Source organism: Ceratotherium simum, chromosome 29 (assembly GCF_057802395.1).
Source record: "Ceratotherium simum simum isolate JZ-2026a chromosome 29, ASM5780239v1, whole genome shotgun sequence".
Classification (NCBI taxonomy): Eukaryota; Metazoa; Chordata; class Mammalia; order Perissodactyla; family Rhinocerotidae; genus Ceratotherium; species Ceratotherium simum.
Genome location: NC_141928.1, coordinates 11,726,353 through 11,740,561, shown reverse-complemented (window position 1 = coordinate 11,740,561; position 14,209 = coordinate 11,726,353). Strand labels below are relative to the sequence as shown.

The 14,209-nt window shown below is 54.5% G+C and overlaps 1 protein-coding gene across 2 annotated transcripts in view; it reads left to right on the top strand.

Moving 5' to 3' along the window:
* Positions 1 to 1,720: 1,720 nt before the first annotated feature.
* NEK6 (NIMA related kinase 6) overlaps positions 1,721 to 14,209 on the top strand; it is an 88,776-nt gene continuing 76,287 nt past the window's right edge. Inside the window, exon 1 of one of the 2 annotated variants that reach the window (XM_087419116.1) lies at positions 1,721 to 1,740. The gene's annotated coding sequence lies outside the window, so the exon portion shown is untranslated. Of the gene's footprint in view, positions 1,741 to 2,149; positions 2,259 to 14,209 lie in introns of those variants that run through there. The other variant, XM_087419115.1, reaches the window with a different exon arrangement.

Below are 14,209 nucleotides of genomic sequence, written 5' to 3'. Positions count from 1 at the left end.
GAAGGGGGTGGAAGGACTTCTTCATTCCCCTAGCACTCAGCAGCAGCCAGACCCATCTCTGTTGATTGTGGCTGGCTGTGTGACCTGGGGCACATTGCTTGACCGCTCCGGGCCTCCGTTTCCTAACTGGAAAATGAGGACACTAGGAGTACCTGTTACAGGGGCTCTGTGAGGCTGGAAAGGGGCTTTGCAAATGGTAGAGTCTTACACAGATACTTGCCAGGGCCCCAGTGGTCTGGTGCTGCTCCCCGAGTTTCCTTCAAAGGGGAATTTCAGGTTCTTGGCTCTGTAGCGTACCAGGACGGGTCTCGGAGCATGGGGCCTGTCCTAGTCACTTCCCCTCATACAGGGCTCTGCTCAAATGTCACCTCATCAGAGAGGCCTTCTCCCAGCACCGCTATGAAAAAGCGCTCCTGGGCTCTCCTCCCCCTTCTCTGCTTTATTTTCTCCACCAGACTTATTATCCTCATCATGCCAGGTACTTTTCTTCCTCCCATCCCCCACTCCCAGATGGAAGCCCTAAGAGAGTCAGGGTTATATTTTGTTCGCCAGCATATCCCAGTGCCTAGAATAGTACCCGTCCCATAGAAGGTGTTTGTGGATATGTGTCCAGTGAATGAATGAATGAACTAATGTTTGCTGCACGAATATAGCCAATATCACTGATCCGCTAGTAACACTGCAACACACTGTCTCAGAACTTCCGTCTTTCGATTACTTTTTGCAATGTTTATTTCTCATATTTAACTCTTCAATCTTCATCTATCTGACATTTACTGCAAGGTATATCATGCGAGGTGAGGTTGTAAACAGATCCCCAATTAAACAGCTAACCAATGTGCAGAGTGATCCATTTCATCCCTGTTGGTTCGTGGAAGGGCTGGACTGGGCTGGCTCCTCTGGACCGGCTGCTGCCCTGTCTGCCCCTTCTTACACCAGCAGCCCAGAGCTATGCTGCTCATGAGGCGAGACTGCGTGGATTAGGCACACAGGCACTGGAATTAGACAATCTGCGGTCCAGCTTCTAGCTCAACCACTTACCAGCTGGGTGACTTTGGGCAAGAGAATTTGCTTCTCTAAGCTTCAGTTCTAAGCCTCGTTTGCCACATCTGTAAAATGGGCACGAAAGTAGCATAATGACTCCTTCTGAGACTAGCGGCGGGACTGAACACCACAAGGCAGGCAGAGCGTGCAGCCGCGAGTCCCGCACACAGCGGGGGTTCAGTGGGTGACATTATTGTTATAGCTCACAGCCAGTGGAAACATGTTCACTCACCGGGCAAACGAGGCCCAGCGGGCATCCGCCTGCACCCAGCACAGCGCTATGATCAAGCTGGGCAGCTGGCAGGCAGGCAGTGTCAGTCTCTGGTTCCGGCAGTTTTGCATGTGGTGGAGAAGCAGCAAGTGTGGAAACAGGAACTGTCCGAGCCAGGAGCGTCCCCTTTTGGGGGGGTGGGGGGGGGTCCCCTTAGGAAGTGAGGCGGGGAACTGAGCTGCTGCCCTTGGGCCCCCATGGAGACTGTCTCCTTAGAGGGTGTGACAAGCATTCATTAGGGGAGTCTGACTTCTTCCAGAAACCTCTGCACATTGACGTGCTGGTTCTGGGATCCACAGGAAGCGGGGAGCGCCAGACGGGGAGACGTTGGCGCTGAGGGCGGGGAGCAGCACCTTCACCACATCGACATACTTTCGGAGCCTACTTCGTGCCCACATTCAGCAGGCGTAAATAAGCGCTCGTTGGTTAGCCCATTTCAGTATAACCGGGGCTGTGATGGGAGCAGTGTCAGGCGATGGGTACTCAACAGTGCGTGGGAGGGGTCCCCGGGGTTGGCTGAGTGCAGACTCTAATCCTAAGGGTCTAGAGCCCGAGAAGAGGGGGAGATACTGGGCCCGACTCGCGGTGTGAGCTTGGGCCTCAGTTTCCCCATCTCTGAAACGGGGAGGGGGCGCCTCGGCTGAGCGGACCACTCGCTGTCCAAAACGCTGGGGGCAGTGGAGCGATCCCGGCGCGGCGAGGGCGCCGCGGGGGCGCCCCCCGAGCCTGCGTGGCGGCAGCGCGCACGAGCGCAGGGGGCGGCGCGGGCCCGCGGCGGGGAGGGGCGGGAGCGCGCGCGCGAGCCCGCGCAGGCGGCGGCGGAACCGAGCGGACGAGCGTGCGGCCGCGGCGCCGCCGACTCGTGTGGGACTCGCCGCTGCCGCCGGCGCCCGCCGTCCGCGCGCCGCGCCTCCCGCCGGCAGCCGAGCCCGCCCGCGCGCCGGTGAGTGGCCTGGGGCCGGGCCGGCCGGATCGGGCCGGCGCAGGCCGGGGAAGGGGCGGGGGCCGGGCCGCGGGGCCGTCACCCACACCCGGGCCGAGCGGGGTGCGCGTGCCTGCGCGCGCGCCCGGGGCTCCGCGGGGGAGAGCGGGCGGCTGTGCACGCGTGAGGTCGGGGCGCGTGTGAGCGTGCGAGTCTGAGTGTGTCCGCGGCCGTGCTTCCGAGCGTGCGTGGGCGGCGTGTCCAGCTGTCCCCGGGGCTGTGTTCGCAGGAGTGAGTGTGTGCGTGTGCACATTGGCGTGTCAGGGTTGTGTTGTTTGGTGTGAACGAGTGCGGGGGAATGGGCATGGCTCCCCCTTATCCGTTTACTGAGTGTGTTCTCTGTGCCAAGGAGTGTGCCAGGGGCTTCTCGTGTATTCTCATTTTGTGACCCACTCTGTGTGGATTCAGGGAGTATGTGTGTGTGCATGCACGTGCATGAGTGTTCACAAGTGATTTGTGTGCGCGTTTGTGAGCCTGTGAGGACAAAAGTGTGTGTATGTGGATGTGAGCGTGTAATTTGAGTCCAGGAGCGTGTGTGTGTTTATTATGGAGGCTGAGGGCCCCCCTTTGTGCCTACCGGGCCTGCTATGTGATGTGCCCACAGCTGGCCCCCATGCAGGGAGCCTGTGGAGAGAAGCAGGCCTGGCGTGGGCACCCAGTGGGTGCCGGGCCTTGTTTGGTGAGTGAAGAGCCGGAGGTCAGACCCACAGATCCCTGCTGGGCCTGTCAGGGGGTGTGGCCCCGGAGCCAGGCCGTGGCAGGGCCACTGGCAGGACCATCTGTGGGACTCCAGGGCACGCAGGCTGGGCTGCGGCTGTGATGGGCCTGGCACTGGAGGACTTGTGTTCAGTTCTTCCTAAGTGCCCTCTGGGTCCCCTGACTTTGTTCTTGCCCCTCTTGGGCCTGGTTCCCTGGGGCGCTCACCTGGGGAGACCAGGGGTCTGGAGTCGCTTGTCTGTGTATCTGGGGGTCTCTCTCTGCCTGCCTCGCTGAGTAGATACGTATGCATCTGATTTATTTGTATCCAGCCTGGGCTCCATGTGAAAGCCCCGAGACAATAACAAATTGATCACAGCAGGCTTGGGACACTGTCTTCCAAGGTCTGTCCTTGTAGGTTTGACTGACAGGTTTTTGGGGGCTTTATGAACGTTGAAAATCTCTGCAGTCGAAAGTCTTAATTGCTTTAAGGCAAACTTCAGAAAGTCTGGAGCTCCCTCGTTCCTCTGAATTGTCAAAATTCGGCTCTCCTTTCCGAGGGGAAAACGTCGTCTTAGGAGCTCAGTGTCTGCGCAGGCAGACCTGGGAGGCCCATTTAAAAACCGTAGCGTTAATGGAAGAAGAATTTCATTGAAAGGGATGCAGAGCCGGCTGGAGGCGCCTGTTCCCAACACGGCAGCTTACCGAGTGAACTTTGGACGTGGTCTTTTAGCAAACAAAACCTGGAAGGAAACAAAAAAGACCCACATTCTTTTTCTTTTTGTCCTAAAAAATGAAAAACAACACCTTCTGGATTTGCTGGAAATGCCGCCTCCCCTTCCCCCAGCAAGGCCAGGCCCTCCCTCGATCCCCCACCCCCAAATAAAATATGCCTGTGGGGAGCTGTGGATGAGTCACTCCCTGGCAGAGAGCCCCACGGGCAAACATTTGGGAAGGTTCTTGCCTAACTTCCCAGAAGAAAAGCCCAGGATTTAAAATGGTCCCTGTGGTTTGTCAGCCCCTGCGTCCCGTCTGCTTCGGAAATGACTAAAAAGTAGTTTCTGTCTTCACAAGACAGAGTCTCAGACTTAAGCAGCGGCCCAGGTTGGTCTGGATTTAGGGCCGTTCGGGTTTCAAGAAACGGAGCTCCTGGCTTTGCCAGGTGGCACTGCTGGTGGCTTTGAGCAAGGAACGAACAGGGAAAGGGAAACAGAAGTCACATTTATGGAGCACCCACTGCGTGCGGAGAGAAGGGCTGCAGGATAGTCATCCTGCAGAGAATGGCTTTTGGTTTTATGTGCACAAGGAACTGAGGCTCAGAGGGGTCAAGCCTGTGTCCTGGGACACAGATTCCTGTCACCTGCCTGACTTCACGCCCGTCCTCTTTCCATTCCCCTGGGAGCATGACATTTGCCTTCTGAAGGTGCACAGACTGTGTGCTGAGTGCTTTAACAGGCATCCATGCATTTAATTTTCACTGGGAGGTAGGGGATTCTGTCTCCATTTTACAGATGAGAAAACCGGGGCTCAGAGGGATGAAACAATGTGTGTAATTTTATGAAAGTATTGCTACAACCAGTGGCCACCATCTATTGAGGGTATACCATGTGCCACGAAGGGTACTGAAAGCTTTAAGTGCCGTGTCCCGCTCAATCCACTCACCCGCACTGTGAGATGGGAACAATCATGATGCCCATTTTACAGATGAGGAAACTGGGGCACAGAGAGATTAAATAATGTGAAGATTATGTGCTAATATGCCGTTGACCCTGGATTTGAAGCCAGGCTTGACTGAGCAGAACCCAGTCTTCCCACTGAACCTGGAAAGTAACAGTCGCTGTGTACGTGCGTCTGGCCCGGGGCTAAGGTCCAGGATTGTTATCCTGATCTTGCAGAGAGGAAGATGTAGGCTCAGGAAGGTTAAGTAACCTGGGCAGGGTCATAAACTGGCAAATAGCAGAGTCAGGATCCAAACCCCCATCTCTGATTCCAGAGTTGAGGTTCTTAACCTTGAACCAGGTCTGTCTGTCTTTGTCCTGCTTTTCTCCTCTCACATGCTGAAAAAACAAGTGAATTAACACCCGCCAGGTTCCCTCGGGGCTGGGATCCTTGCTGGGCTCCGGCCTTCAGGGAGAGGCGCTGCCCTCCCTCCTTGTCCACTGTCGCCCCTCTGGTGCAGCTGACCAACGCCCAGGGCCAGAGCTGTCAGATAGAAAGGCCTCCAGTTCACATTTTTTTCTTTCCTCTTGAAGTGCCAAAGATTGGTTTCAGAAGGGAAGTGTCAAAACAATTGTCAAAAAGAGAAGAATATTCCCTTCCTCTTCTTGGTCAGACCAAGCAAGGGAGTTAGAGGGTGGAGAGTAGAGGACCCTGGTGAGTCACCCGAGATTAAATACCAGTTGCCACCTCCAGGCTTGTGTGGGGAGGAAGCAAACTGGGACACTGCCCTCAGGAAGAGCCCTGCGTCCTGACCCCTGATGATGGAGAGTTACTTCCACCGCCCGACTCTCAATTCTGAACATCTGACAACAGGACCGTTTCTGCATCGGCCTCTTGTCACTTGCCATTTCAGTCCCGTGCCTGTCTCTCTTCCTTGTTCATTTCCATTTATATCACGGTTTATACTACACTGTACTTGAAAGGAATGTTGTGTGTGAGGACCTGTGTGGTTTGGGGTGTGTGGGGCCCTGCCAGTGTCCTTTGGTGTTGAAAGGAAAAGGTATTTCTCTCCCTTCCGAGTATGTTCTGCAAATGGATGAACATTTGCAAATTGCTTTGAGATGCGTTAATTTAAGGTGTGAAATAATAGATCTTGTGCGAAGGCTCAGCCACATTTCTGGCATTGATGGATTTCTCTCCCGTCTGGCCTGTGATTTGGGGAGGTAAAAATAGTCCTTGTTTCTACATTTTTCTTTTTTTTTTTTTTGCTTACATCATTCTTAGGAGTGGTGTGCACATGCCATGGACCTTTCCTTGGCCATGCCCTCAGATGGCGGCCAGAATGCGGAGCTGTGGGATCGCGGGGGCTCCTGGAATGGGGGGATCATCTGGGGTGGTCTGAACGTCCCCTGGGTGTCTGTGAATTTGCTTTGAAATGAGCGAGTGGTAGATGCCAGGCGCAGCCATAGACCCTCTGTGGCTTTTTGGTATTTGACTGTCTTCTCATTTCTGACTCTCAGGTAATGACAAGATGGCCTTTTGGGACAAGTTAGTTTAAAAAGCGAAAATGAGGCCAGTGGCTTCACCCATTCCTGTCTGAGCTGGGTGACATACACACAGTCCCTTCCTTTGGCCAACACTGACTTAGACTGACAGCCGTCTCAGACTCGAGAAGGAGTTGACTTTCAGCTCCTTCCAGACAGGAGCTGACACTGGGGCAGATCCGTTGGTGGTGTAATTTCCTGTGACGTTCAGTTTGGGAACTTGAACTTGGAGTGTGGTCTAGCATTTTGACATCTGTCCCTCCAACAGGACTTGCTTGTGTGGAAACAGACCCACCTCCACAGCCTCTGCCGTTGTCTCCAGTTCTGGATTTTTCCACAGACGACTTCTCGGGTGGTCTGGTGGCAAAGGCCCAGTCTTCTAGCCAGGCCCTTCTGGCCTCCACCAGCAGGATCGCCGCACCACAGACCCGACTGGCCGCTGTGGCTGGGCTCTGTCTGGGGGCGAGTGAGGGGCCGACGGAATTGAAAGGTGGTGCAGCCGGGATCTGAAATGCATTCAGTTCCAACGGCCTTGATCCGCATGGAGCCCTTCTTTCTTTCTCTTAGACATCTGCGTGATGGTGACCTCATAGAAAAGAAAAAGGGGCTTTATGTAGGAATTCCATAGAGTGTGAAGGAATTCCGACAAGGGAAGGGGAGGGAAGCTGCCACTGGGAGCCTGCAGGGCCTGCATTTCCCCCAGTTGTTTAATCCTCACACTTCAAAATTAGGCTGGGGGAGGGGGCCGGGCTTGACCCTGATGAATGGAGAGCCATTTAAGGAGAACTTCCTGATGTCCCCAAGTTGTAGTTGGGGCTGCTGGGTTTAGTCCCTCAGACCCAGTCTCACTGCAGGTGAGCAGCAGGGTTGGAATTTATCCAGGACCCTTTTCCCAAGGCCTGCCTCTCTTGTTCCTTGTTGTCCCCAAAGTCTTTGAAACTGGGTGTTATCGGGAAGAGACCCGCAAAGGGACAGAGTTATTTTACAAATGACCTTCAGCCCTGATCAGTCCAAGCTGCCCGTGAGGAGTCCAGTAGGCTCCCAATCCAGAGAAGAGCCATGTGCCCATTTTACAGAACGGACACTGAGGCCCAAAGAGGAGAAAGCCCTCACCCACAATCACATTCAGAACTTGAGTTTTGGCATCAAATGGAGTGAGGTGGGAGCCCCAGACCTGCCACTCGTGAGCGAGTTGTTCGCCTCTCGGAACCTCAGTCTCCTCATCTGGAAAACAGGGACAATGTTATGACCTCGTAAAGTTTGAGGACAGAACTAAATGAAGTAACACATATAAATGCCCAGCACGTGGGTAGCACCTCGGAAGCGCTCAATGGTCACTCCCTGAGATTTTATGAAAGACGGAGAAACTATTTAATTACGAAGGACCTGGCCAGGGTCACACGGCCAGAAGGTTGTCTCTTTGTCAAGAGTGTTTTCAGTGCCCCTGCATATTCAGGCCCTAAAGCAGGCTGATGGGGTGTCAGGGGGCCCCTCCAGGTGCCACTGAAGCACTTCTCTGTGATCATGACCCTCAAAATAGAGAGGGGAGAGCCTGCAGCAATCTGGAAAGAGGCAGGATTTAAATGTCAGGGTGGCCCTGGGTGTCTCAGGAAGATGTTTAGAAATAGTTATTTTGTGTCCCTCTCCACTCACCCCCCACAAGGCGAGGAAAAGTGAGCCTTAGAAGTTTTTGGCGTCTCCTCTTGGAGTTGGAGGGTCTCGGGAGGCCTCGAGAGCTGCGTCAGCTGCAGTGTGTTATTAAGCGAGGCAGATGTTTTGTTAATTATTTACACAGCGTCGGCCCCGTCAGAGGTCTGTGCTGACAGAGCGGCTGTCACGGACCTGGGCCCGGGGCAGGCAGAGCTTGGTTAGAAGGGAGCGAGCAGAGTCCTCCTGGGGGGTGCGCACAGTGAGGCCTGAGGGAGCCTGTGTGTGTGTGGGGCCCCGCCTAAGCCATCTGGGGTTCCCTCAGGCCAGTTTTCCCTGAGAGAGAGGAGAGATCCTTGTCCCCTGGAAGTGGCCACCCCTCCTGAGGCGGCTTCTGTGGATGTTTGCCCAGCTCCTCACACCCGAGACCCCGCCGTGGTGTGTGTGGCGAGGGGCCGGCATTCGCAGGCCTGGAGATCTTTGAGTCCAGCGCCTCCACTCCCCAGAAGTCACCTCCTTCGAGAGCTTCACATGGGCCCAGCCTCTACTCCCTCATCTGGAAAATGGGCCACTAACCCCAGGCTCGAGGCCCTTGATTCTTGGGCTCCGTTTGGAGGGTGATTTGTCTTAGAAATCCAACTTCAGGATTAGAAATCTGGAAAGAAAGGGGCCTTGGATCAGAGCCTTGCCTGAAAGTCCACTAAGGATGAGGGACGTGAGCTCCGGGTGGGAGGAGGGGGCAGGGGGCAGACCTACCCCCGTCCTCAGCCCCAGCGCTTCTCCTGTTACCTGTTTTGCAGAAGGAGGTTTTGCACAGGAGTCATTTTAAGAAAAGATTCTTATGTGAAATATCCATAATCTGTGAGTCCATAGAGACAGAAAGCAGATTGGTGTTACTGGGGGCTGGGAGAGGGGAGGTGGGGAGCAACTGCTTCGTGGGTACAGGGTTTCCTTTGGGTGATGAAATGTGTCAGAACTAGATCGAGGTGATGGTTGCACAACATTGTGAATGTCATACATGCCACTGAATTGTTCACTTGAAATGGTTAATTTTATGTTATGAGGAAAACAATTTTTATAGGAAAAGGTTCTGATGCATGAAAGCATCTCATGTTACAGGTGGGGAGACTGAGGCCCAGAGAGGGACTGACCAGCCCAAGTTGCCCCAGGCAGTCCACAGCTGCTCGGTGGCTTCAATCAGGTCGCTCTCCCAACTTTCAGGCCGAGGCCCTGATCGTGGCGCCTGGGGCTGAGCTGTGGGTGAAAAGTTGGATGCAGAAACGCAGACCATTCACCTTTGTGTGGGTTAAGTGGACTCTGTTTTGTTAACCAGATATTTCCGCCCTGGCTGGTATGCGGCTGTCCGGTCACTCATTCATTCAACAAATATGTCCCAACATTCTGCGTCACTCATGTTGCTGGGAGCTGGCACAGAGACCCGCTAATGGCCATGCTCTGCGGCCTATCACTGCTTGGTGGGGACAGAAGTTGTGTCACGACCCCCTTGTAGGTTCTTGTGAACAATTTGCAGTAGGCGTCTTCTGGGACTTGCTCTCTGAGGAAGTAGGAGGGCTTCCAGGAGGAGGGGGCATCTGAGCCGGCCCTGAGGGAGACATGAGGTTTGCCAGGCAGGGTGTTGGGAGCCCGGAGGCCTGAGAGGCCTGGGGTGAAGGGCAGGTAGAGCACGGGGTGCGTGGGTGGGTGGGGCTGTGGGATGGGGCGCAGGGAGCAGGACTGGGGTCCTGGGCTGCAGGCAAACCGAAGCCAGGAACTTCCTGCCCCTTCCTCTGCCTTTAAGCCCTTCAGTAGATCCTTTGTACCAGGCGCTTACCATATGTTACGCTCTACTCTAACCCTTTACATGGATTAACTCACTTCATCCTCCCGGCAGTTCTATGATGAAGGTACCATTATTCCATTTGATGGACAAAGAAACAGACATAGAGAATCCAGGATGATCTGGTCTGAAGAGTCGAAGGGCAGAGGCTGCCATCTGGAAGTGCCCATTATGTGGGCTGTGAGTTGGTGGCCAGCCCAGGACCTGAGAGAGGGCCTCCTGGGCAGCTGGAAGGAACAGCATGCACCAAGGGGCAAATAGCAGGAGAGGAGGCTGCTGAGACCCGTGGAGATCTGGGTGAGATTTGGTCCTTACTGCAAGAGCAGTGGGCCTGCTGCTTCTGCAGCCTCACCTCTCAACAGTCTCCCCCTCACTCTGCTCCAGCCTCGCAGCCTCCTCCCCTTTCCTCAAACATGCCAAGCACCCACCTCAGGGCCTTTGCATTTGCTGTCCCCTCTTCCTGAAATCCTCCCCCCACAATATTCCCATGATGTGCTTCTAGCCTTCACTCAGGACATGACAAAAGTCACTTCTCCAAAAAGACCCCACCATCCCCACCCTATCACACTCAGTCCCTCACCCCTTCCCTCTCCATTCCCTGGCCTGGCTTTATCAGGGCCTTACTCCTCCCTGACACTGTATGTTTGTTATCTGCCTCCAGACTGAACGTAAGACTGGGTCTGTGACCACAGCTGTGTCGTCAGTGCCCAGCACTGTGCCTAATACATAGTTGGTGCTCAATTAATATTTATTGAAGGAATAGAAAGTTTTAAGTGGGAAAGTGGCAGGATCCTTAGAGGATGTCTATGTGGAGTTACTGAATCTATTAGCAGACTTTGCCCCTCCCAGTGGACATGAAGGCCTGAGTTGTGCCCAACTGACCCTCCTCTGTGCAGAGAAGGTTTCTTAGAGAAAGGCTCAACTTATTCCAGTAGGAGGGAGCTACGCCCAGAAGGGCTTGTACCTCCCAGAGTTACGGGGAGCTCCTCCTTTCTGCAGAGGCGGCTCCAGACGTCTGTATAGGAGGGGCTTTGGGTTGGAATGGATGGGTGCCCTGTCTTAAAACTACATTTTCTATCAAGCACACTTATGTTTTTAGAGGGCATATCTTTTGGGGGTGGCTTAGGGAAGGGGAGAGAGTTAACCCTCCCAAGCCACCTCTGGGCACAGACATTGCTGTGCGGCAAATGAGCAGGAGCCCGTATTCCGCCCCAGCCCAGAAAACGAGGCATCCCGGGTTGAAAGAGGAAACGATTCCCTGGCTGGTGTGACCTTGGTGGGCCAGCAGGGTGGGTGCCCAGATGGCGGGACCACTGGGCACCACATGGCAGACAGACAGGGAGCGGGGAGAGAGAGCCCACCCCGCGCGTGTGGCGGGTCTAGCCGAGTCCAGCCGGATTCAGTTACACCAGGATCTCAAGTGCGGACTTGGCGTGCCTGACTCAGCCTGTGTGCATTTCCTTTGTTCATTCCCCCAGGAATTTTAGTGGCCTTTTGTGTTTGTTTTAAATGCCAGCCTCCTCAGCTAACCCAAGAGGGAACAAGGGCTGGCTTTTGTCTGTGTAGGGGCACGGGGCGGGGGCTGCCTGCTCTCGATGGTGACAGCACGGCATTTGGGAAACATGCAAAGGAAATACTTTTACTCCGAGCTAACAACTTTCGTTTGTGCATATTTTTACGATATCCCAGGTTTTCAGACCTCGGTCGTCTATATGCTAGGGACATGATGGCCAGTTTCCAAACTCGCAAAAGGGCAGCGGTCTGTAAAAGCATTTTAGTGATGTTTGGGGACAGGAGAGGCAGTTGGGAAGATGCTGTTTGGTCGCTGGTGTGTGAGAAGTTCCCGGATGCTCGAATGGCTTGGGAGGCGGCATCTTTGAAATTGCGCAGTGCCGAAAATTCCGGGACATATGGTCACTGTGATGTGCTAATGTTAGCGATCCAGATATTTAATTACCCAGAAAAACCCCTTTGCCTACCCACCACGGGTTACTGGAAAGCCTTTATTTCTTAGGAGGAGGGTCTTACACAGTGTAATTTGGACCAGCAGAGTGGGAATCATTCTCCCTCATTAATTTATTAGCTAATTAAGTGATTTATTTGGTCACGTGTTTATTCCTTCAATTGTGGTTCATCCAGCCACCTTCGCTGGGTCCTGCTCCATGCCTGGCCTGTTGCTGGGCACTGGAGACAGAATGAACAGGAGAACAAATATTACGAAATCCCGTTGGGTGCCAGCCCGTCGGGTGGTGCTCTGGGCCACTGGTGAGTTAATTCATTCCCAGTGGACATTTTCCTGAGCACCTACTATGCGCAGCCGCGTGGAGATGCAGAAGTGAAAATGACACATTGCCTTGTGGTTTGAACTCTTGCCCCATTTTGATCTCTGGGTCCTGGCCCTCCACTTGGTGTGATAAACCCGGCCAGCCACTGTCCCCAGAATGAACCAGAAACAATCCAGATACCCCAGGAACTGACGTGAGAACAAGGCATCCCCTTCACACGTCGCGTCTCAGTTCAGCGTCTTGCCACCACCCAGCATTTTGAGACAGAATGTGAGATCTTGTGGTTGGCTAAAGACATAAATATTTTATGTCTCGATATTCTGAAAACGAAGCCCAAATGCGCAGAACTGCAGCACATCAGTGGTATAGATCATATGTTATAATAATCTGATGACATGTTGTTTAAATATTTATGGACTGATGCGACATGACAATGGGGGGAGAGAGTGGTCTCGGAGCAGAGTTGTGGCAGATGCTAGAAAGGAGGGAGCAGATTTGCGTGATCCCGGGAAGCGCCGTGCAATGCTTGGGTTTCTGGTTTGATGTTTTGGGGTTTCGTGGCAGTAGCAAAGGCTGGTATTGAGCACTTGCTGTGTGCCCTACCCTCCACTGACGTCATCACAGCCCCGCCTCCAGGATGGGACTCTGAGTAACCTCCAAGTTACAGGTGAGACTGAGACCCAGGCCAGGTCAGATCGGCCCCAGACCCAGATCCCGGCCCAGGATCAAACCCAGGTGGGCCCAGCTGTGCAGTCTGAGCTGTTATTCATTGTGTATTCTGCTCCATCAGTGACAAGTCAGATCGGAGAAGCCCCCACCGCTGCCTGGTCAACCCCTTGCTCAGTACCAACTGGACTTTCTAAATCACAGAGAGGAAGGTGATGTCTGTAAAATGTCGTGTGGGAATAGAAACCGCTAGGAACAAATGTCTAACCCAGGAGGGGCACTCATGAGACAGCAGAGCCACTGTAGCCCGTGCCTGGCACATGGTAGGGACTCGGGAAGTGGCGGTCCTGCCCCTCTGCCTTTCTTCTCGTCGTTGGGTTTGCAGTCATTAAGGGAGTTCTCTGCAGACTGTCCCGTTAGTGTCCTGTGCCCCACCCTGTCCCTGCAGGGCCCGCCTGCACCAGCCGGGCTGGGGACGCTCAGACATGATAGCCCCTTCAGTCTCCAGCAGCCCCTCGAGGTCAGTCAGGGTGTCCCCACCTTACAAATGAGGGGCTCCTGCCCGTCTCCCAGAGCCAACTGCCGTGTCCCTGCCAGAATGTGCCAGCCGCAGTAGCCGCTCCTTCCACGCCCCCCGCCCCGTTCTGCTGGACCAGCTCCCTCCGCCTGACAGTGCTAACATCACCCTGCATGTTTCATCACTGCCCTGCGTCCTGGTCATCGTCACTTCCCCAGCACGGAAAACCAGGCCTGACCCGTGAGACAGCAATAAATCACCAACCACAGGGGTTCAAAGAACGAGACCTGGGGACCGGGGGTGGGGGAGGGCCAGTTCAGAGAAGCTTCTCAGGCGGTGACCGATCGTCTCACACCCAGTGGTGTCTTCTAGTTCTGCAGAGGCCGAGGGGTGTCCCCAAGGGCCTCCAGGCCAGGGGGGGCGGGCAGAGGGTCAGATAAATGGAAGGCAGGGCTGGCTACATAATGTGTGGGGCCCAGTACAAAATGAAAACGCAGGTCCCCGTGTTCAAAAAGCAAGAAAGAGCTTTTTCCTTCTCTTTGCAGTCTCTCTCTCTCCGCCTGTCATGCTGTTTTTTATTAGCCATTTAATGCCAGGCTCCCTTGGGCACAGCGACACTCCGGGGGCGAGTGTAGACCCTCCCAGGTGCCTGGGGCCTCACCCCGTGGCTTGCTGTGCAGGTGCATCTGACCCCAGCCTCCCCACGCCTGCACCCAGGCCCCTGCTGAGGGTGGGGGATGGCAGAGGTTGGGGGAGCAGCTGAGAACCCGTCCTGGGTGACTGAGGCTCCAAGCCCCCTGCACGTGCACCACTGTTTCATTGGACTTCACTTGAAAAACACAAGTTCAAAGATAAAGTGAAGACTTTTAAGACAGTGAGCACAGAGCATGAGACCCCAAGCACAGGGCTCCCTTCTGAGGGCAGGGCCAGATGCACCCACACTGGTCACTTGCGTGTGAAGCTGGCCTGATCGGAGGGCTGTGGCCTTGTCTCACCCACACACATTTCAAAGAGAGCAAGGCCTCTGTATCGGGGCTCGACATGTGGTTGGGGCCAGATTT